General features: G+C 43.0%; 1 protein-coding gene across 3 annotated transcripts in view; it reads left to right on the top strand.

Moving 5' to 3' along the window:
* Positions 1 to 23,488, top strand: part of LOC118701532 (microtubule-associated protein 1B-like) — a 143,646-nt gene that overhangs the window by 17,679 nt on the left and 102,479 nt on the right. The window lies entirely within an intron of this gene.

Consider the following 23,488-nt stretch of genomic DNA (forward strand, 5'->3'; position numbering starts at 1 on the left):
TGGGTTTTGTATTAAAATATATATCTTTCTCCAATAATTATAGGTTGCTTTTATTGGTGTAATTATTGTAGCCATGTGCACATTGACTAGTACAACCTAGCATTGATGAATGTTATAAATTCTGACTTCAGGAACATCTTTTAAGTATGGTGATGTCATGGTTTAACCCCAAGGAGCAATTAAGTACTACACAGCCACTCTCTGACTTACCCCCATCCTGGTGGGATGATGAGGAGAATCAGGAACAAAAAAGTAAAACCTGTAGGTTGCCATAAGAACAGTTTAATAATTGAAACAAGTATATTATTATTATTATCATTATTATTATTATTATTATTATTATTATTATTAATAATAATAATAATAATAATAATAACAACAATAATAATGGTAATAAAAAGGAGAGCGAGACAGATAAAACCCAAGAAAAACAAGTGATCCACAATACAATTGCTCACCACCTGCTGACTGATGCCAAACCTATCCCTGAACTGTTATTGACACCCATTCTGGGTAACTCCCACAGTTTATATACTGAGCATGACATTCTATGATGTGAAATATTTCTTTGGCCAGTTCGGGTCAGCTGTCCTGGCTATGCTTCCTCCCAGCTTTTTTGTGTAGCTCTTCACTGGCAGAGTGTGAGACACTGAAAAGTCCTTGACTTCAGGTAAGCACTACTTAGCAACAACCAAAAGATTAGTGTGTTATCAGCATTATTCTCATACCAAATCCCAAGCACAGCATTGTAGCAGCTACTAAGAAAAAAAAAAAAAAAAAAGAACTCTATCCCAGCCAAAACCAAGACAGGTCAGGTGAAAAGGGGTATGAAATGTTGTATCATACTACTGCATCACATTCCTAAGGTCAGTTGCTATACACTGTTGACAAAGAGGTCTTGATGTCTTGCTAGCATGACATCATTGACCTGATGGTCTTGAATAATGTACCAAATGTCTTGTGTTACCAATTCTTCCTCTTGCAGCATAGATTATAGCAATTTTTTCCATATCTATAGAGAGTAAAACATTATTTTTCAGCACTGTTCAATCTTTAAACAATAAGCTGCCAAAATCTGTGTTGAAAGAGCTTTAAGAGAGCCTGAAACTGGGAAAGAGGGAACATCCAGGAATAAATCTAGTCCTCTTGACCAATTTAATTTCTCAGATTTTGTGGAGAAGCCCATTGACACCTTCAGAATTCCACTGCACAGATCAGAGGACAATATTTTAGTTTCTCTATTCTCTCTGTGGTTGTCTGATGTAGAATCTTTATGAGGCTCCTTTATGTCTTCTGTACTGTTTGATAGGAAGGAGGGTTTTTTTCCTTGCCATTCATCAATAAAATTTTAGAATTTTTGATTTCTGTTCAACAAATGTTGAATTTTGTGTGTTTAATCAGGGAAAATGACAACATTTATAATGAAGAAGATTGTAAATATGTATTCTCTTAAACTCAGAAATTCTCTGGAATTTGAAGAACTAGGTGACCTCTTGCCCAAGGAAAGTATTCATCCAAGATGATGGGATAGTCTGTGGGATTTAATTAAACAGCCTTTTTTTTAGTCTTCTGAGAGTAAACTCTGTGCAACTCAAACATAGGGACAGTTTACTCTTGAGAGTCATTTAGTATGTCTGCACAGCTCTTAGTATAGTGAGGTCTGACTAATGGACGAAACTTTTTATATTATAATGTTTATTATGGTAATTGCAGGCCCAATTCAGTACATGCTTGTGCGATTCTCAAAGCAGCTTGAGAAAATATGGAACACACTTTCCAAGAAGATACATGCAAGAGAATGTCTGTCAAAGCATTTGTGTGTTTTCACTTGAGGAATTTGAGGTCTAATCCTTTGCCATGTGTAGTGAAAAACAATGTACATATTGACATTGCAGGCACCATGACCAGATCCAAACACTCTTTTTGTGCTTTTATCAAGGAAATGGATTGTCACAGTGGTATTTATGTATTGTATATTCTGCTGCTGGGCAATTTATGGATGATTTATGATTCCCTGAAAAATAGGATTGAGAATGGAAATGCCAGCAGATATTTTCTGATACTTTGTAAAGCAGATCTTAGCAGACTCCTTAATAATACCAAATCTTGCAGAGACATTGTCAGGTGCTGATGAAAAATGAGTAACGGAGTTTATTAACTGATTGCCAAGACAACAGGCAACATGACTTAAAATAGACACTCCAGTGCTTGCCTCTGTTTTCTCTGTCAAATACTGATGATAGCTTCCATCTTATGTTAACTTCACAAGGACAAAAAATTCAAACAATGAGTTGTAACATATACATGCTGGAAAAGGAATTGTGTATCTGATAGTGAGAGCAAGTGGAGAGTATTGGAAAGACATCTGTTGAAATTGCAGCTGTTGCTACCAGCCTTAATTAAAAAAAAGTTTCAGCTGCATAAAGCTGAATATCCTGCTTCACAAAAGATGAAGTAAAAGAATTCTGTGTGTGAATGAAGCCATTGAGGGCCTTTCTGCAAGATTTCCACACCTGCTATTTTGTCTATCAGCTTCCACCTGGGATACATGACTCTATCATTGGTTTGTATTCAAGTCCTTATATAGATTAAAATCTGTTGTAATTAAGGTGCAAATGAGACCATGTGCCAAAGTCAACAATACGGATTTTATTTAAAAATAAATGTGAGGTAAAGAGATGGAAAGAAATAAAAAAGAGGAGAGAGAGAGAGAGAGAGAGAAAGATATCAAGCAGAAGATAGTCACCACCCATGGATCCAGTGGTGTCCTGTTGGTCCTTCTTCATCCTGGGCTTCTCGGTGGTGGGGGTCCCCAGGTCATTCTTATGGTGGTACCACCTTTATCCAGTCCATGTTCTGGGTATCCACAGAGGCATATTCCTAATTTACATGTGAATTTGCATGCTAAGCAAGGATGGGTGTGTCCTGCGCATACTTCCTCCAAGATTTCAGGGGGCTTTGGTGGTTGTTGGTGACCGCAGATTCCTTATGTCCCATAGCTTGGGGTGATCTTTATTTGACTGGTGATATGCGTATAAGCAGTTGCTTCCTTTCACACAGTTCACCACAGTGGGAATTTTTATCTGGGTGAATTAACCAGGATGTGCTAACCAGATCTTGCCTCTGCCAGGCCTGGAATTAATGCCTTCCTGTCACAAATTCCTCCCTTCTGTGCTTATCTCAAGTTTCAACTGCAGTGGCTTATCTTGTGGCAAATTCCTTCTGTGGCCTTGACAGTGTTTGAGACAGGTGGCAACTGTGCTCTTTAAGTCCTTACAACCCCTCACTACAAGTGTCCCATCCCAGAGTGAGACCAGGGGAATTCTGGATTCCTAGGGCTAAATTAGATGCAAATGAGGCCAATATTACACCTGTGAACCGTTTAATGATAAAAGAAAATAAACGGGCCTAACAGGGGGATAGAAAAGCCAGAGAAAAGAGTGAGAGACAGTGTTACTGCTACAGCGTTGCTATGGTGTTTGTGGCACACTGTTGATGTTTGGTTGGCAGGTGACGTGCGTGCGCTGCGAGCCAAGTCGACACAGCACTCGCAGCGCGATTCTAACGGCCTGAACTGCATGCAACAAACAGCAGGACGCTCAGTAAGCGACATGATGCTCAGGCAGGAGACTCGGCAGCAGCAGGGAAGGAGGCAAGGCGTCAAGCTGCAGCAGGGACAGCGGGGAATTGGGACAGCGGTTGCAGACTGCAGCAGGATAGGGACAGTGGCAGCTGCAGGCAAGAGAGAGCAAGGGCTGGGGCCAGGAGCAAGGTGAGGCTTGGGGTTTGGAGGCACTTATATACTGTGTAACCCCTCCCATGGTCCTATTATCCTAGGAAGGTCACCTGGAGAGTCTCCCTAGTGATAGAGGCTCTCTTCACCCTGATAGGCTGTCAGGAGAAATTTCCCTCAGAGACAGAGCCGTTTTTGTGCACATGCTGTCCCATGCTGGTACTGCCAAGACACGTGAAGCTTTTCTAGTACTTTCCATTAACGTTAAAAAGAACAGATTTATAACCATCAATCCAAAATAAAATCCCAACAATGTTGAGGCACTCTTATTCTAAAATTAATTGGTCCCTTACAACAAGAAAGACATTAAGGTGCTGGAGCCTGTCCAAAGAAGGGCAGTAACGCTGGTAGTAGAGTCTGGAACACGTCTTGTGAGGAATGGCTGAGGGAACTGGGGTTGTTTAGCCTGGAGAAAAGGAGGCTTGTTATGGGGAGCACATGTTTATCCTTGTTACCAAATGTAGCATGAGAGGTGCCACTGTATCTACTGCAGTCAGTCTCACAGTATCATGAGGAGCTCCAGCCATCATCTACCTTGAAGAGACAAATGCAGAAAGCATTGCAAGACATGCATTAGTGCTGGCTGCAGATCCAGGTGCTCCTGTCTATAGACTGCTGGGAGTATCCCTTAGTACTTCATAGTCTGCATGAGTAGGTGTTTTAACACACTCTGGGTGGATCTGTCCTTATCTCAACCCTTCAAGCCTCACATTGGGTGCCAAAAGGACTGTCTGGTTTTAAGCCCAGATGGAAATAAAACACCATGCACCTGCTTGTTCAACTTGCCCCTCTCTTCCCCTCCACCCCACTGGAATAGGGAGAAGAATTGAAGTAAAACTTGTAGGTTGGGATAAAAACAGTTTAATAATTGCAAATAAAGTAAAATATAATAATAATGTAAAATAATAATGATAATTAAAAAAAAACCCCAACAAACAAGTGATGCACAATGCAATTGCTCACCACCCACTTACCAATGCCAGACCTCCCCTCCTGAACCCAGACTGGATGCCCTTCTGGGTAACCCCCCCAGTTTATACACTGTGCATGACGTTTTATGATGTGAAATATTTCTTTGGCCAGTTTGGATCATTTGTCCCAGCTATGATCCCTCCCAGTTTCTTCTGCAAACCTCCTGACTGGAAGAGCATGAGACAAGGAAAAAAAAGTCCTTGACTTAGGATAAACATGTGTCTTTGGGATGGTTTTTTAAATCCCATATCCGGTCTTGTTTTTGTTTTGTGTCCAAGGTGGTCACTGCCTCCCCCCCACCGATGGCTCTGGGAGTATCGTGATAGGTGAGACCCAGCTCAGGATTTCCTGCAAGTTGGGGGTGAGGGGCAGCTGCTTCCTTCCAGTGGAGCGATCGTCTCTGTGGCCATGTGGCGTGGTGTCTGACTAGAGATATTGTTGTCTTGTGTGTTTTGCCCGCTTATTTCTTTTCCTTTGGCACTGTGACTGGAGCTTACTGGCTTGCTTGGGATCCCAGAGCCAGCGCGTGCTGTGCCGGGAGCCCACCGCCCCCCCGCCAGGGCTGCACCCTCTGCGCAGCTGGACCCCAGAACCAGCCATCACAGGTGAGCTATCCATGAGAGTGATTCCCCACTCAGTCCTCCTGTTATTGCCACTGCTTCAGGGCTTCTTGCTATACTGTAACCTGACACCCAGACATCCCACGGCTTTGGTTAGGGCCCCAGAGTTTCTGCTACATTTTGTCACCCCCAGGTGTGCCCACATCTGTGTCACTCGTGCGCCAGGGTCGGGGCAGGAACAGGCAAGAGGCAGGATCGTAGAAAAGGCAAAGAAGGCTTTATTCAAAAGAACCGTGTGGTTTTTATAGAGTGGTACGATAGATTCTATTCTATTGGCTAACTAACAGAAGCATCTTTCTCATGCACTGTCCTTGAGAGGAACAGAAAAATAAAGTAGAAAAACACCACCTGCAAATTGTTTATAGTCAACAAGTTATCACATCTTTCCAGCTCCCTAAAACTTCTCACAAGCTGCTGTGAGAAACACTTGCCGTTTCTCTCTCTCTATCCCATGGCATCCACACCTCTGCTGTTCCAGCTTGCTTCTTCAGAGGTTTTCTGCTGCAGTCCATTCAGTTTCCTGAGTGGCATTGAGACTGGCTGCTTCCTGTGAGTTTGCAAAGGAAAACCCCTTCTCTCTCTCCTGCCGGCACACCCACCATTACGGCATGGAGAGAAGTGGCTGAGCTTGTGTCACAGCGCCCCCTGCAGACGAAGGGAAATCATCGCACCTGCCCTGCCCGGCCAGGAGACAACAGCGCCCCTGCCAGCTGTCACTGTAACTACACCAAAGGGGAAAGTGCTTGACAGCTGAGAGTAGGCCGGTGTTGGGTCTCTGTTTTTGTTTGTTGTTGCTGCCATAGTTGTTTTGGTTTGCCATGTTATACATATATATATACACTAGTGCACAAATGTTATTCCTTTTCCTGTATCTTTGCCTGAAAGCCCCTTAATTTCAAAGTTGTAATAATTTGAAAGGGGGGGGGGGTGGTGTCATATTTTCCATTCCAAGGGAGGTTCCTGCCTTCTTTGGCAGACACCTGTCTTTCAAACTAGGACAACATGACTTAGCAGAAACAAAAACATCAGTGTTTTATCAACACCCTTCTCATTCTGAATCCAAAACACAGCACTGTAATGGCTACTGAGAAGAAATGAACTCTACCCTAGCTGAAAACAGGACAATATGTACTTTAGTCAGTAATAGTCACAAATAGAAAGCTAGATAGTTCTATAACAGAGACCCATTCTTTTGCATCAAACGCCCAGATGGTCCCACCAAAAAGACATGATAGCTACTTTTGATTTGTAGTTGCTGGTTGCAATCTGTTCCTAGAGATAAGAAAAGCCAGTGCTCCTGTTGACTTGGGTTTGCATGCTGTCTGTGTGGGATCCATGTGTGCAGAATAGACTCATAAATGTAAGGACATTATTTTTCTGGTTCTTGGATGTTCTACTGGTTGGAATTAGTCTGTTTATGATTCAAAACCAGTTGCTGATATAAGACATAATCAAGTTAAAATTATAAAAAAAATAATTAAACAGTGTATTCAGAAATGAATGTAGAATTTCAGTATTTGATGCTGCAACTTTATGTACTTTGGTACTTGAGGGCTTTTCTATAATGCTGAAATGAGTGACTCCCTTGTGTCCCTATGTCCCCATCTCCTTCATAGCTGTTTGTGTGAGACTCTGCCTATCAGAACTGTGGAATGCTTAGGCTTTTATTTAACAAACAAATAAACCAACAAACCCTTCCAAGGAAGTAACCAAGTTCGTAGTCCTTTAATATTAGGCTGTGTAATCTCTGAATGACTCTAATGAGCTATGGAGACTTTCACATGGAAGTCAACTACCCTTTGCCAAGCTAGGCAGCCTTTGGAAGCTCTTCCAATTTTATGTCTATTCTGTAGCTCTTCTGGTGAAAAGACTGATCCCACCTTCAGCTCCCATGTCTTGAGTCACAAATGAGGTTTTCTAAGTCTCTGTCATGGTTTAACCCCAGCCAGCCACCAAGTACCACGCAGCAACTTGCTTGCTCCGCCCACCACTGAAATCAGGGAGAGAATTGGAAGAATAAAAGCTTGAAAACTAATGGGTTGAAATAAAGACAGTTAAATAGGGAAAGCAAAAGCTGCGAATGCAAGGAAAACAAAACAAGGAGTTAATTCACTGCTTCCCATGGGCCGGCAGGTGTTCAGCCATCTCCAGGAGAGCAGGGCTCCATCATGCATAACGGTGACTTGGGAAAACAACTGCCATCACTCAAAGTATCTGTTCTCCCTTCCTCCTTCTTCCCCCCACTTTATATACTGAGCATGATGTTATATGGTCTGGAACATTATTTTGATCAATTGGGCTCAGATGTCTCAGCTGCATCTCCTCCTGTCATGGTTTGACACTGGCAAACGCCAGGCACCCACAAAAGTCGTTCGCTTATGCTCTTGTCCTGGTTTAGGGCAAATTTGGGAGAAAACCTCCAAAAGGGGGCCCCTCCAGAAAGTAAACCCACACGGCCCCTCCCCCCAACGGGTTCAGGAAAGATTCCTCAGAGAGAAGTGGAAAGAACCTATTTATTTAACAGGCAAAACACCCCCCAGCACACAAAATGAACAATACCGGATGGCAACACTCTTTCACTGCTCTGAAAAAGATGACAAACTCAGAAAGTCTCTCTTGGGGGTGGTCGCTCTGTTATCAGTCCCACTGGTGCTGGGGGTAGCTGCTGCAGGCTGCAAGGTGCAAACTTTTGGTGTTTCCCAAGTCCCAGTCCGGAGCAGGTTCGAGTAGTTCCAAAAAAGGGAAAGGAAAAACAGTCCAGGGAAAAATTTGGACTGCTTAGCTAAACTAACTAATGAGCAGAAGCAAAAAGCAAGGGCAAAGCAGGAGCAAAGCAGAAGCAAGAGCAAAGCGAAAAGCCAAGCAAAAAGCAAAAGCTGCACTATGTACTGCCCCATCTCTGTGTCCCGCCAGCCGCGGGGGAGAAGGCTGATAAGAAAAACCAAAACAAACCATTCGCTCTTCAGACCCAGTCTTGAAGGCACAGGACATAATATCCAGCATAAACAGAACACACGAATGGGGATACAAGCATCATAACATCACCCTAGGACAGCTCTCCTGCTATAGCTGAGCAGAGGAAAGGGAAAAAAATTAACGAAGGGCTCATGAGTTAAGAATTGGGAAGAAAACACTCTAAGGGCAAAAAAGGTTCAAATTTAAAGGTATAAAGTAAATTTATTATTAACAGAGTCAGAGGAGGATAATGAGAAGTAAAAGAAGCTTTTAAAACACCATTTCTGTGAGAAATGACTACTCACTTTTAAAATTTTAAAGGTTTATTAAACCTTAACAAAAAATACAACAAAAGGACTAAATAAGGAAAAATTACAGCGCTGGGAGCTCCGGTGACTATCAGCCACGTGCTCATCTACAAAATGGATGCTCTGCCTTTTATACCCTTAGCCCCTCCTAAAGTTTTGTCAGTCAACTCCTTCCTTGCCGTCTAGTGGTGGAGATCACTTTCTTACATCCTGACTGGAGGTCAGGTATTACTATAGTAACCAGCCAACCCTCCCCAAATGCCCTGACTACCAAGGCCATCCCGTGATAACAATGCAAGGGGGAAGACAAATTACAGTAACATAAGTATACATCTACAAAACTTCTCTTAACATACATATAATGTTCACCCCTTAATTGTGAGAGCCAACCATTTCATTACTCATTTATAACAGTTTCCCCCCCAGCCCCTCCCTCCTTCCCACCAACAGCACAGGGAGACAGGGTGTGGGAGTTTTGGTCAGTTCGTCACTCGAGGTCTTTTTCTGTTCGCTCAGGGAGAGAAGTCTTTGCTATGCTGTGTGGTCCCTCCCATGGGCAAACAGTCTTCTCAAAAGTGTTGTGGCATGGGTCACTCGTCCATGGGGTGCAGTCTTGTAAGGATAGGCTGCTCAAGTTTGGCAGCAAGGGCTCTCTATCTCTGGAAGCAGGGACCCTCTCTCTCTATTCAGGTCTCCCACTGGATCACAGCTTTCTCTAGCATCCACTCACTCCAGCGTGAACACTTTTCCTACGGGCTGTGAATGGACCTCTGTATCCCCCCTGGACAGGGGGACAGTTTGTTTCACCATAGTCCTCACTATGGCTTTCAAAGGAATCTCAGCTCTGATGGTTGGAGCACCTACCCCCTCTCTTTTTTCCCACTGAACATGGTGGTGCCATGTTGTTTTCCCTCACATGTCTTCACTTCCTCTTCTTTGACTAGAAGAAAAATTGTTGCTCGTAGGCGCCATTGCCAACAAGTTCCACCAATTCAGATTCCTATAGGATCCTGCAGCACCAAGAGGTCAATTTCATCTTGGTTCTGCATCAGGGAATCCCTTGCCATGCTTTTGCTGCCGTGGTGCTGGTGCTAATTTAATGCCTCTCTTAATGCAGGGCCCCAGGAGGAACTGCCCCTGCCCTTCTACCAGCAGCGCGGCTGTCTAGGAGTGGCCAGGCAGGCAAGGCTCACTGCGGGCCATGCCGAGATAGTGGCAGCCACAGTGCTTTGCCACCCCTGGAAAAAACTGTGCGTACTCTGTTTTGAGTTTCTTCTTAAATATGTCATCACAGAAGCATTACCAACTGCTCTAATTGGGCAAGTAGCATGTCCATCTTCAGAGCCATCAGAGATTGGTTCTGTCGGACATGGTGGGAGCTTTTAGCCGCTTCTCACAAAAGCTACCCCTGTGTCGTCATTCCCACTCCCCAACCACTACCAAAAAACCAGGCTGTGCAAACCAACACACCTCTCAACTTCCCCTGCACCCTCAGCCTCCTTGCCATCATGGCAGTATGAAAAACAGAAAAGGCCTTGGCTCTGTGCAGGCCCTGCTGAGCAATAATAAAAACATCTCTATATAATCAACCCTGTGTTCAGCACAAATCCAAAACACAGCCCCATACCAGCCACTGGGAAGAAAATTCACCTTACTCCAGCTAAAACCAGCACACCAGCTTAGAGAAGAGGGCAAAGCACAAGGTCAGAGCCTGCACTAAGCAGCCTCCAAGGCCAGGCACAAGGACAATAATCACAGGAAAAAGGATATGCAAAGCATTTCAATTTCCTTAAACAGTGTAGACTAACTCTCCATTGCATTGAACCATATAATACAATCATGCTTTTGAGCTGTACTTACCAAAAAATAATGTAGATTTGAACTCTGGATTGTTTTGTGGCCTGCTTTAATTAAATTAATTTAAATTAAAAGAAAATTCCAGACCAAGGAATCAGTTTCTTGCAGACAATATGTCCTAGGGTGACATTATGATGCTTGTATCCCCAATTGTGTCTTCTGTTGATGTCGCTGTCGAGGCAGTCACGACACAAAGCAGAGACCACAAGCAGTCTCAGTTGGCAACTCTTTATTATTGAACATGGCTGACCTTTTATACACTTTCCAATTGTTTATGCTTCTTCTACCCTAACTATTGGCCACAATAAGTCAACATAATTCTATTGGTGAAAAGTTATAGTGACTTCAACTAACTTTCTAAAAATACTTCGTCCAGCTGCAAGGTTCTCTTATCTTTCTTCTCTCAGTCTCCTTGGTTACAGCCTTGGAGAGAGCTCCTTATCAGCTTCTTCTTACTTCTCAGCTTCTTCTTGCTCCTTTAGCTAACAGGCCCGCTGTTAGCCCCTTCCACATGTTTATGCTGGATGTCATATTCTGTGCCTTCAAGACTGGCTCTGACAGTGAAAGTGGAGAGAAGAAGAAGCACGGAGTTTCGTTATCAGCTGCACTCTTCCCCACAGTCTGCTGGAACACAGAACTCCACTGTTGTTGTCTGGGCATGGACAGGGCAGAACACAGCGCTCCTTTTGCTTTTTAGTTAGTTTGGATAGCTGAGGCAGTCCGAGTTTTCCCTGGACTGTTTTTCTTTCCCTTTTCTTGGAACCATACAAACCTGCTCTGGACTGGGACCTGGGGAAACACGGAGAGCTCTCACTTTGCAGCCTGCCAGAGGCCTACTCTGGGCAGCAGCCTTTCCCAGTGCCAGAGGGACAGGTAACAGCAACCACTCTCAGGAGAGATTTTCTGAATTCGTCATCTCTTCAGAGCAACGAATGAGTTTTGTCATCCAGTATTGTTCATTTTGTGTGCTGGGGAGTGCTTTGCCTGTTAAATAAACAGGTTTTCTTTCACTTCTCTCTGAGGAAATTCTTCCCAAACCGGTTGGGGGAGAGGGGCTGTGTGGGCTTGCTTTCTGGGGGGGCCCTTTTGGAGATTTTCTCCCTAATTTGCCCTAAACCAGGACAATATGGAAGAAACATAGAGATTTACTTTGTTTTACAGGTCTCCACTTTTTTCAGTTTTGCACAGCATACTATAAATTTGCAGCGTTGTTGTTCTAACTTTCAGTCCATTCGAAACTTGATTCTTTTCCCCTGATGATGTCGGACACAGCTGGGCATCTATGAAATTACCTGTGTCCTCCTGCACTTTTCAGGCCTTTCTAAGTACTCAGAGTGTCTAGTGAGATTTTAACAGTCTGCTGCTTTCCAGAGACATGGTAGTTTGTGTGGTGTATTCAGACCAGGGCAATGTTTAGTCCTGGTATGGTAACTTTTCCCTTTCTTGTCTTGACTTGTAGTCACAAAAAGAAGCACCGTTGACTTTAAAAGAAGGGCCCACTTGAAAAGGGAAAGGAAAGGGGGAGGGAGGGAAGAAGAAAGAAAAGAAAAGAAAAGAAAAGAAAAGAAAAGAAAAGAAAAGAAAAGAAAAGAAAAGAAAAGAAAAGAAAAGAAAAGAAAAGAAAAGAAAAGAAAAGAAGAGAAAAGAAAAGAAGAGAAAAGAAAAGAAAGAAAGAAAAGAAAGAAAGAAAGAAAGAAAGAAAGAAAGAAAGAAAGAAAGAAAGAAAGAAAGAAAGAAAGAAAGAAAGAAAGAAAGAAAGAAAGAAAGAAAGAAAGAAAGAAAGAAAGAAAGAAAGAAAGAAAGAAAGAAAGAAAGAAAGAAAGAAAGAAAGAAAGAAAGAAAGAAATGGTGCAAGGCAGCCCTATGTATATCTATCCTACAAGCACCAGATAAGCTGGTACACTTGACCAGGACAGTGCAGCTTCAGACTTCAGTCCCTAGGAGCAGAATGATCACATGGGTGATTGAGTCTCTCAGAAGACCATCAGGAGGGATTATCTTACATTCATCATCACATCAGTATTTAACTTTGCCACAGCACTGTGATGGCAAGAGTCTACTGCCATGTTTCAGAGACAGCTTTGGTGTCTCTTTCAAGGGCAGTTTTTGCAAGAACGAAGCATGCAACATAGACTTTATTCTGTGACACTGACATCTGAAACTATTTTTCCCATTTTCCTGATTAGTTATTTCTTCATCTTATGAGAAACGACTACTCACTTTTAAAATTTTAAAGGTTTATTAAACCTTAACAAAAAATACAACAAAAGGACTAAATAAGGAAAAATTACAGCGCTGGGAGCTCCGGTGACTATCAGCCACGTGCTCATCTACAAAATGGATGCTCTGCCTTTTATACCCTTAGCTTCTCTGCCATCTGTTGGTGGAGTTTACTTTCTTGATTGGAGGTTAGATGTTGTTACGCTGCACTTCCTGGTAGCAATGTGGCCTTCTCTGAATGTCCTGACTACTAAGGCTATTACAAGGGGGAGGGCAAAGAGGACTATGGAAGGACATATTACCATAACATTACTATACATTTTAACATCTACATAATATCTATCTCTTATTTGTGAGAGCAAATTATTACATTACTCATCTATAACAAGCTTATTTTAGAAATTGTATTCTATTTCCTTCTACTTTCCTAAAGTATGTGAAATGCTGAATTCTGATATTAGCAGATGTTTTTATGACTCGTGAAGAAGAAGCTTGTGTTCATCCTAGATGACACTTCTTCCTTTCCCTGTTGCTGTTCTTCCTGTAGTCTTCCTATATGTCGCAGTAAGTTAAGGTGACTTAGTGGTATAATGTGAATGGTACCTTTTCAGTACTGGCACTTCCAGGCTTCCTCCCTTTCATGAAACCATGCTGCAGCTAACAACCAAGGAATTTTAAGAAATGAGTTTAGAAAAAGCTGTGGTCAGGGATATCTTTGCTGACAAGTGATGCTTTGTAGTCTACTACTACTCCTGGCTTCTCTCTGCTATTAAATACATTGGAGGCTACTTCTGACACTTCCACCTTTTCTTCTTTTTATTTTTTTTTGTCTTCTCTTTGAGCAAATTGCTGTCTCTCTATCAGTGCTTGTTTAAGATTTAGACCAAAGATCTTTCTGAAACCCACCAAATATTACTCCCTGTAATATTCTCCCACCAAATATTATTATTGTACTCGCAAAAAATATTACTTCATATATATTACTTGCAAAGATAGGTGTCATGGTTTGACACTGGCACAATGCCAGTGCCCCCATGAAGATACCTTCTCCCTGGTTTCTGCTGTGAGATGTGACCAGGAATAAGCAAAGCAGGCTCCTACTTAGGGAAAAAAGAACCAGAACTTTATTAACTACTCTACAACTACAGATAAAAAGGAACACACACACAGGGAAAATGAAAACCTCACAAATGCATTTCCTCCTCCCCCCACCAAATTTCCAACACAATACATTTGTTCCTCAAATCACCAACTCTCGGTCCAGCACCACCTTTTAGACAATCAATCCTCAGTTCATCAAGAGGAGAGGAGTCCTTCTTGTACCATGGGCTTCCCCTGGAAACACAGTCGAAGCCTCGTGTGTTTCTGTGTCACTCGTGGCACCGCCCGGAGTACATCTGCCGTCGTGACTTCTTCCTTTTCATGTCCAGTGCTCTCACCACTGAACACGGACCAGAGCTGCTTCTAGGGTTGTCTTTTTTTAAGGATGCTCTGTCCCGATCCAAAAAAGGCACAGTCTCTCCTTTGGGACACCTGTCCCCACAATCTCTCCTTTGGGACACCTGTCCCCCCCATATTTTTTCACCCCCTGGGGCCGAGGGGCATCAACACTGAACCCTCTTGGTTCTGAGGCCATTGCCTCCCCCTAGAATGCAGTCTCTGTATCACAAGGAACATGGTTCTGTCCATGGCTATACAAAAAGAGTCCAGCAAAAGCTACTCCATCATCTCTTCCCACTAGGATTCTTCTCTATTCTTCTACTATCTCTCACTCGCCCAGACCTCTCTCACACTGGCCCATTTCCTTCCTCATCTTCCACTCTATCTTCTAGGAAAGGTCAATGTTCTGTAAAGTTCTCATTCTCCAAAAAGGGGTTAAAAGCTCCTACAAGCGGCCGGCTGAACCCCCCCCTCTTCTCCGTCCCAGCCATGCTGCCGGCACAGGCCCATGTTTATCAAGCTTCAAGGTTACAGTCTCAGGCAGCGGCTCTTTCTCTCTCTCTCTGTGTCTCTCAGGGGGGGCTGCCCGATGGCTCCCGGTGTCTCTCTCTCTCTCTCTCTTCCACCCTTCCACCCCGGGGCTCAGGCCTACCTCTCTCGGCCACATGGCTTTCCCCTCCCCCTGCCCAGCCAGCAGCTGGGCCGGGGGAGAGACCCGAACTCTTTCCCGCTGGAAACCCAAGAGGACCCTCCCAGGGGAGAGCTCTGCTTTTAACCCCGTGTTCTCAGAGGCGTGTCCATGTCCCAATGGCCAGGTTAAATGCCAATATTAAAGTCTGAATATCCATTGGCCCAAAACACAGCATCCCAAAAAACACATTTCCTGTCAAACCACCACAATAGGACACTCAAAGAATATTGGTACAATATATAACCAACTGGTTTTCATTAGATAGTCTAAGTAACCTGATTGTTGACTAAGCATGGACTGGATGCAGTAAAAAATCTCATCAGTAATTGCAAAAAAAATATAAAATGTCTGCCTTGCCATAGTGCAATGACAAGAGCTATTGCTTTGTAAACAGAGTTAATAGGACATATTCTCCACCAAGGTGACTATTTGTCATAAAATCATGAATTGGCTGAGTAAAGTTTGGAATCAGGGTTGATATAGCTGACAGCACAATAAGTTTCATTGCTGATTTTGATGCTTTTTCAGATTCTTAGTGTGTGTGGTGGTTTAAAAGTAAACTAGTGGGAGAAATGAACCCCACTCAACTACCTCAAGAGAGATTACAGGTCAGATTTACAATTTACTAAAGAGATTACAACAAATACAGTGATGAACCAGGGAAAACTGTTTTTAACTCAGGAAGTCAGAGTACAACCTGGCACCCTGTTGGTCAGAGTGGTGGTCACAGTCCTGTTGAAATTCTGATCCTCCTCCAGATCTGTCAGGTGGTGGTGGTCAAAGCCCTCAAGCCTAAAAATTTTATAGGTTCCAGTGGGAATTCTCATTACCTCCCCCAGGACGCGAGAATTGGGGGGGGGGGGGGGGGGGGGGGGGGGGGTTCTGGTTCCCAATGGAATTATGTAGTACTGTGAGTCATGGGTTATTTTGGGACTTTTGATGGTCTAAGTCCCTGTAGCTGCCTATTCTGCTAGTGCCATTGAGTCCATTATGGCCCATTAGCAGAGATGACCCCTCAGGATGTGTGTGACTGTGCTGGTGCTTTCCCGGAGGGGAGGGGAGTTATCACAGCTGAATCATTTGTGTGAAGAAAAAGAAACACTACCCTGCCTCCAAGGGTTTGCCTTTTTTCCTTCTCTCCTGTAACACCCCAGTTGTAGCTTGAGGTGTTGGGTGTGCACTGGGTAGCTAGTGCAAATGATCCATCATTAACAGTTTATCAGAAATTATGTAGAGGGGTGTAAGAATACACAGTTTGGTTACATCCACATAGTGCTAAACTGGCACCCAACTTCTGTAACCAGGACAGTGTGAAAGGCTTAGACACTGAATATCCTCACCAAATATTTAAAGAAGTTTAAGGAGTTATTTTTCAAGGTTCTGTGAAATAAGAGACATCATAGGAAAGTAAAAGGAATCTCAGTCTTGCAGGTCTATTAATATTTTCTTATTATCTCTGCTGTCTTTTAAATTGTTACTATTTTCAACTATTAACCTTTTCTGGTACAAACTTAATTTGCAAAAATTTTAATAATTTTCAGAACTCATTCCCAGCAAAGTTTCTACATAAAATTCAACATCATATATTGTAGTTAGAACTGCTTATTTTAAAAAAGAAAGAGTGAAATGAGTAAATTAAAAAAAAACAAACACCAAAATCCAACAAATTAAAAACCCACAACAACCCACAATTTTATTACCCTTTCCCTTTTTTTGGAAATAGCCTGCCATGGAATTAGGCTTATTTGTGCCTTTTTTTTTGCCAGTAGATGGCATTGTCAATGCCTATATTCATTCCTGTGCAGTAAATGAGTACATATTAAAATCAGTACGAATACTTCTCTGCTGTTTTTAGGCCATGATACTTAATGTCATAGATATGTTTCTGTTTTGCTCTGATCTTGCTTGGAGTTTAAATTTCAGACAATTCAGATCTGTTGACTTTAAAGGACAAATCCCTCAATGTGAAATGAGCTCAGCAAACTTAAGATCTATCATAGAAGCAAAATGTAGCTCAGCCAGGGTGAGAGCTCTCAGTTTGAAGACCACAGATAGTGATCATTTATGAAAATACTTAACATTATGTTGATGACACCAAGCTGTGTGGTGCGATTGACATGCCTGAAGGATTGGATGCCATCCAGAAGGATCTGGAAAAGTTTGAGGAGTGGGTCCATGGGAACCTCATGAGGTTCAATAAGAAGTGTAGGGTCTTGCATCTGGGTCAGGGCAATCACTAGCACAAATTTAATTTGGAGGGAGAATGGATTGAGAGCAGCCTTGAGGAGAAGGACTTGGGGGGTACCAGTGGATGAGAAGCTTGGCATGACCCAGAAACCATAGAATCATTAAGGCTGGAAAAGACCTCCAACATAGAGTCCAACCTTTGACTGAACACCACCATGCCAGCTATATCATGGTACTGTTATTAATGAATTAGCCAATTTGATTAATAAGGAGAATTTATTCCATAATTAAAATACAATTGTAAAAAGGCCACAAGCAAAGATCGGATCGGTGCTGAACCAGGCTAACAGCGTCGGGTGAGACAGGTGGGGCACTCTGGCTCCTCTCTGTGTAACATGGAGAGATAGCTCTCACAAAGTCTTTTTTATACATTTCCAAGCTCCGAGGGTTGCTGGGGAGGGTTTTTTGCTTTCTTATGTTGATCTTATCCTTTTAGCATATTCATGTAGTTTTTCTTTTCTTACTGCTGCTCTTGCTGAAACTGGTAAATAATTCACTTTGTTAGAGGAAAATCTCCTGCAATATACATTCTAGGAGACACATATTTATCTTATCAATGATGCATATCGAATGCATATTGCTGGGGTTTGGTCAGACGAATAATCCTCTGGAATCAACGTTTCTGGAGACGAATATTCAGGCTAGGATTTTGGTGCATATCGCTGTGATCTCATCAGAGGGAATTTCCCAGAACCCTTCTTTGGTATGCCAGGTTTTTCATCAGGCGAGATTACTGTAGCCTCAGCATGAATTTATACATATCATCTATTACAGTACTAAGTGCCATGTCCAGCCATTTCTTGAACACTTCCAGGGATGGTGACTCCACCACCTTCCTGGGCAGCCTGGTCCAATGCTTAACTACCCTTTCAGTGAATAAATTCTTCCTGATGTCAAACCTGAACCTCCCCTGGCACAGCCTGAGGCTATGTCCTCTTCTCCTGTCATTAGTTGCCTGTAAGAAGAGGCTGATCCCCGCCTTGCCACAACCTCCTTTCAGGTAGTTGTAGAGAGCAATAAGGTCTCCCCTGAGCCTCCTCTTCTCCAGACTTGTCATGGTTTGATGCTGGCACAATGCCAGTGCCCCCATGAAAATACATTCTCCCTGGTGTCTACTGTGAGATATGACCAGGAAGAGAGCAAAGCAGGGTCCAGCTTAGGAATAAAAGGAAAAAAAACTTTATTACCTTACAATATATAAAAGAAACACACAGAACTCAGGATGAAAACCTTCCAAACATTCCTCCTCCCCCCACCAAATTCCCAATACATCACAGTAAGACAAAACCTTGGATTCTCAATTCAGTTACCATCCCTCAGATCACCAACTCTCAGTCCATCACCACCCTTCAGATAATCAATTCTCAGTTCATCAAGAAGAGAGGAGTCCCTCTTGTGCCATAGGCTTCCCCTGGAAACACAGTTGAAACCTCTTGTGTTTCCATGGCACATGTGACACCGCCAGTGCTCTCACCACTGCACATGGACCAGAGCTGCTTCTAGGGTTTTCCTTTTAAGGGTGCTTTGCCCAATTCCAAAAAGAGCACAGTCTCTCACTTTCGGGACACCTGTCCCCCCTGAATTTCACCCCCTGGGGCCGAGGGGTCTCGAGAACAGACATCTTCTTCTTCCCTGAAGATCGAGGGCACCACCACCCTCCTGACCCATTGTCTCTGTTCATGCACTCCTTCACATAACATCACTGCACTCTCTTGGCTCCAAGCCATTGCCTCCCCCTAAATGCAGTCTCTGTGTCACAGGAAAAATGGTTCTGTCCATGGCTATACAAGAAAAGTCCAGCCAAAAAGCCACTCCATCATCCCTCCCACCTAAGATTCTTCTCAGCTTCTCTCGTGGCCCATTTCCTCTTATCTCTATCTCTCTTCTCATTCAACTCCAGGAGGATCAGCATTTGTAAGGTTTCCATCATCCAAGAAAAGGGCTAATAATCTCAGGTTCTGCCTGTCCAGAACTCCCACGGCTGCCCTGCCGGGGATCTTCTTGCGGCACCCCCCCCCCCCCCCTTCTCCTTCTCGGCCGGCCGTGCTATCAAATTTCAAGGTGGCACAGGCACAGGCACCGGCTCTCTCTCTCTCTCTCTCTCTCTCTCTCTCTCCTGGGTGGGGGGGGGTGGCTGCCCGATGCCTCTTAGTGCTCCTCCACCCTTCCATCCTGCTGGGGCCTTCACCTCCTTTCTCTGTCCAAGGCTCCGGCCTACCTCACCCAGCCGCATGGCTTCCCGTCCCCCACCCAGCCCACAGCTGGGCAGGGGAGGTCTGACCTCCTTCATGGACTGGAACCCAAGAGAGCTTCCCCCTGGGAGTTCTCTGCTTTTAACCGCCTGTGTTCTCAGAGGCGTATCCATGTCCTCAGTGGCCACATCAGGTGCCAATATTCAAATCTGAGCACCTATTGGTTTGACCACAGCATCCCAAAAAACTCACTTCCTCTCAAACCAGGACAAGACTAAACAACCCCAGTCCCCTCAGCCACTTCTCATAGGTCTTACCCCCTAGACCCTTCACCAGCTTAGTTGCCCTTGTCTGTACACACTACAGCACCTCAATGTCTTTCCTGAAGTTAGGGGCCTAGAACTGGACACTACTCTGTGCCAAGTACAGAGGGACAGTCAGTTCCCTAGCCCTGCTGGCCACACTGTTTGTGTTCTTGCAGCCCAGAAGGCCAACTATCCAGGGTTACATCAAAAGAAGCGTGACCAGCAGGTTGAGGGAGGTGATTCTTCCCCTCTACTCCACTCTTGTGAGATCCCACCTGGAATACTGCATCCAGCTCTGGGACCCCCAACCTAAGAAGGATGTGGGTCTGTTGGAGTGAGTCCAGCGGAAGGCCACAATGAGGATCAGAGGGCTGGAACACTTCTCCTAGTGGAAGGTGTCTCTGCTCATTGCAGTGGGGTTTGACTAGATGAGGTCCCTTCCAACCCAAGCCATTCTATGATTATATAATTAATTATGCAGTGCCAGTGGGGAAAAAAGCAAGAACATTATACATATGGCTATATTTGTGCATAAATGAATGCATGCTGTAGATCTATCTGAAGAAATAATTGTTAAATCAGCCTTACAGATGTTAGGAAAATTAATCCACAAACATCAGAAGTTTATGTCCAAAAAGGAGACAGAGGAGTCCTTTTACTTTATTCGAATAAAGGAAGAGGCCATGGGGCATTCCCCTGGGGTGTCTCAAATTTTTGGAGGACGCAGCCTCCTTTTTATCCTAATTTCCTGGCTGCATTTCCCTTCTCTCTTTCCCCATTGGCTGAGGTACTTGAGAGGTACGGACTTCCTGATACGCCTGATACCGAAGATTTCCCTCTAATGTATAACCTTCCCTTTTAGTTTTTAATTCTTATGGAATTTAGGGGTTTTTCTTCCCCATTGTTTCTTTCATCTTTCAATGTCTAATTTCATTTATTATCAAACTTAAAGTTTATTTGTAAAGGCAAATATCTTTTTCTATTCATCAATCAGTGGAATCCTTCCCATTGTTTCTTTTATCTCCCAGTGCTAGTTTTACCTACCAGCAGACCCACAGCTTGTTTGTAAAGACAAATTCGCTATTCCTCTCACAGATAATGTATTCTCTGTCTTGTCAGAATGCCTCTAACAGACATGTTTTCCCTGTTTTGAAGTTGCAATATAACCACACCAAGGCATATAGTAGTGCCTTTTCTCCCTTGATGAATTTAAAGCACAGCATGAAATAAAAGACCTGACACCCTGACACCTAAGCAAGTAGACTGACTTACTTGTCAAGTTTAGTATATCTCAGCTTTTCTCCTGTCTCAGTCTGTGGTATGACTGTCTGTTGGGAATATAGGACTACAGTAGCATATAGTTTGACAAAGCATTTCAGTGTTGTCTACCTAAAAATACTGGTTCAAACAAGTTAAATCCCAGTGTGGCCTGTTGCCTTTCTTAGAGGATGGAAAAAAAATTCATGGCTTTCTAAGTGACTGTAGAACACATGACAAATCCTAAATCAAGACACCTGAAGTTTAGTTCTTAACTTTGCCCCTCAACTGCATAAAGACGATCTGTGACTGTCAAACTCGAATGTTGTGGACAAGCCTTGATCTGGATTATTCAGTTGCAGTGGCCTAACAACTTTTTTTTTCTTGCTTCAGCTTCCCATCAAGGACTACTCTGCCAAGTGTGCCAGTAGAGAAGCTAATGTCAGTCATTTATGTGGTGTGGTTTTCATTAGAATTTAGAATGAGGCCACCAATCCTCTTCAAATAAACCACCAGCCAGATGTTACAAAGTAATCACTACAGGGATCAATCAACTTGATTAGATTATTATGTTAGATGTTAGAAAGAAATTCTTTACTCAGAGGGTAGCAGGGAAATGGAACAGGTTGCCCAGAGAAGTTTTGGATACCCCATCCCTGGAAGTGTTCAGGTCAGGTTGGATAGGGCTTTGAGCTACCTGATCTAGTGGAAGGTGTCCCTGCCCATGGCAGGGGGTTGGAACTAGATGACCTTTAAAGGTCCCTTATAACCCAAGCCATTCCATGATTCTATGATTTGAAAATAACAGAAAAGTTGAAAAGCTGTTATTAGTCATTTACCATTTGTGGAACTTCTTCAGATTTCTGAGTTGTGTTTAAAAAAAGGTAAAAAAATAAGTGAGGGCTATTTTACGAAACTGAATACCTATGTACATCTGTATGGGCAAAAGTTTTTGATATACATCATTATATATTAGACAAACATTGGAGCGCTGTTGAAGAACTGCAGTTTTTGAGATCCCATCTATAGGTAGTTTGAGGGAACTGGTTTTAGTTTGTAACAGGGTTCCACATAAAATTAAATGCAGCACTGCTCAGTTGCTGTGGCACCACATGAAATAAATCTGAGCAATTCTCTCAGATGGTTTCCTTGCTAGTTTAGTGCTGGAGTTGGCTATAAATCAGCTGACTTCCATTAGACCTTAACCCCTCTAGGAAGCTCAGCATTTGTGCACAGCACAAGCTGGTGAAATATTGTCTGCCATCTCTATACAAAACTTCATGTCAAGTGGGACTGAAACGCTTTTAAGTGCTGCTGCATGTCTGTGGAAATGTGTGCTTTATGATTACTAAAATCTTTTTGCCAGTCCTAACTCCAAAAATGCTTACAGGGTAGAAGTTAAAATGCCATGGAGAGATGAAATAAATTACATTTTTATTACCCCTCAGAGACTGACTTAGTGACTGACACAACCTTCAAATCCTGGGGTAAGACAAGTGGCAAGGAATAGTCTTTTCCCTTTGACACGTCTGCTATGCTATCCCTGCCTCTGCACGACTGCTTATCTCATGTCAAAGGGTTAATTAGAAGACTTTAGGATGAAGTTGTGGAAAAGAATTTAAATTCTATCTGTATGGATTATGATCTTGTGGAGTTCATGAGCATGCAGACAGTCTTTGAGTGTAATTAATTTGGATGTGTACTGAGCACTGCAGTGGATTTCCTGGGAATTTAGTGAACATTTTTCTAATTAGAGATGACACAGTTCTCCACAGCAGTTCTTTTATGTATAGGATGAAACTATTTCACCAAGTGCAAATTCTGTGCCCTCCTATAAAAGCTTGCTGTAGCCATGCAGGCAGAAAGTATCCTCCCTTTATGGGGCAGCAAGAGTAGTCCTCTGCTCTCCAGCTCAGAGTCTGTCTGAACTCTTTTGGGAGGCATCTGCTTCTTCCTAGGGTGAAGTAAGAGAGGATATGAGAAATGATAACTCAAACACTTGAAGATGCAAGTAGGTGTTTTAAGAACTAGATCTGTTTCTCACTTCTTTTTTTTTCCCATACTGAAGTTGGTGCAGGGACAGTGTACAGGGTCAGGAAAAAAAAAGTAAATCCAAGCTAGACTCTTGACTGGTTTCTGGAGTCTGCCCACTTTTATCATATAGATGGACAGCTTTTGCCTTCACATGTGCTGGTTCATTGATTTCTGGTTTCCAAGCCCTTTGACTTCCAATAGCAGGTATTTTTTTTCTAGTAGTGTATCCGTGGATATGAACAACCACTCTTTGTTGTTCATACATTTCTTTTTGATACTACAGTTTCCATCACTGAAAAATTTACTGGTTGCCAGACTGTAGGAAGATTCGACCATAAATAATGTCATATATTACAAAGTTCAGTGTCTAATCTGGAGTGCAAGGCTTGCTGCAACAACCCTTAGTGCTTGTGAACAGATCCATCATTCATTATTCATGGGCTACCGAGACAATTAAATTCTCTGAATTGAACTAGGAGGAAAGATAGAAATTACATATAAACTAAGAAACCATAATCTTGTATTAAATACATGTCAAAGAAAATCTGCTTGAGGGGAGAAATGGATTCCTTGTGTGTGAAATCCCTATAGGTTGTA

Source organism: Molothrus ater, chromosome W, assembly GCF_012460135.2.
Source record: "Molothrus ater isolate BHLD 08-10-18 breed brown headed cowbird chromosome W, BPBGC_Mater_1.1, whole genome shotgun sequence".
Classification (NCBI taxonomy): domain Eukaryota; kingdom Metazoa; phylum Chordata; class Aves; order Passeriformes; family Icteridae; genus Molothrus; species Molothrus ater.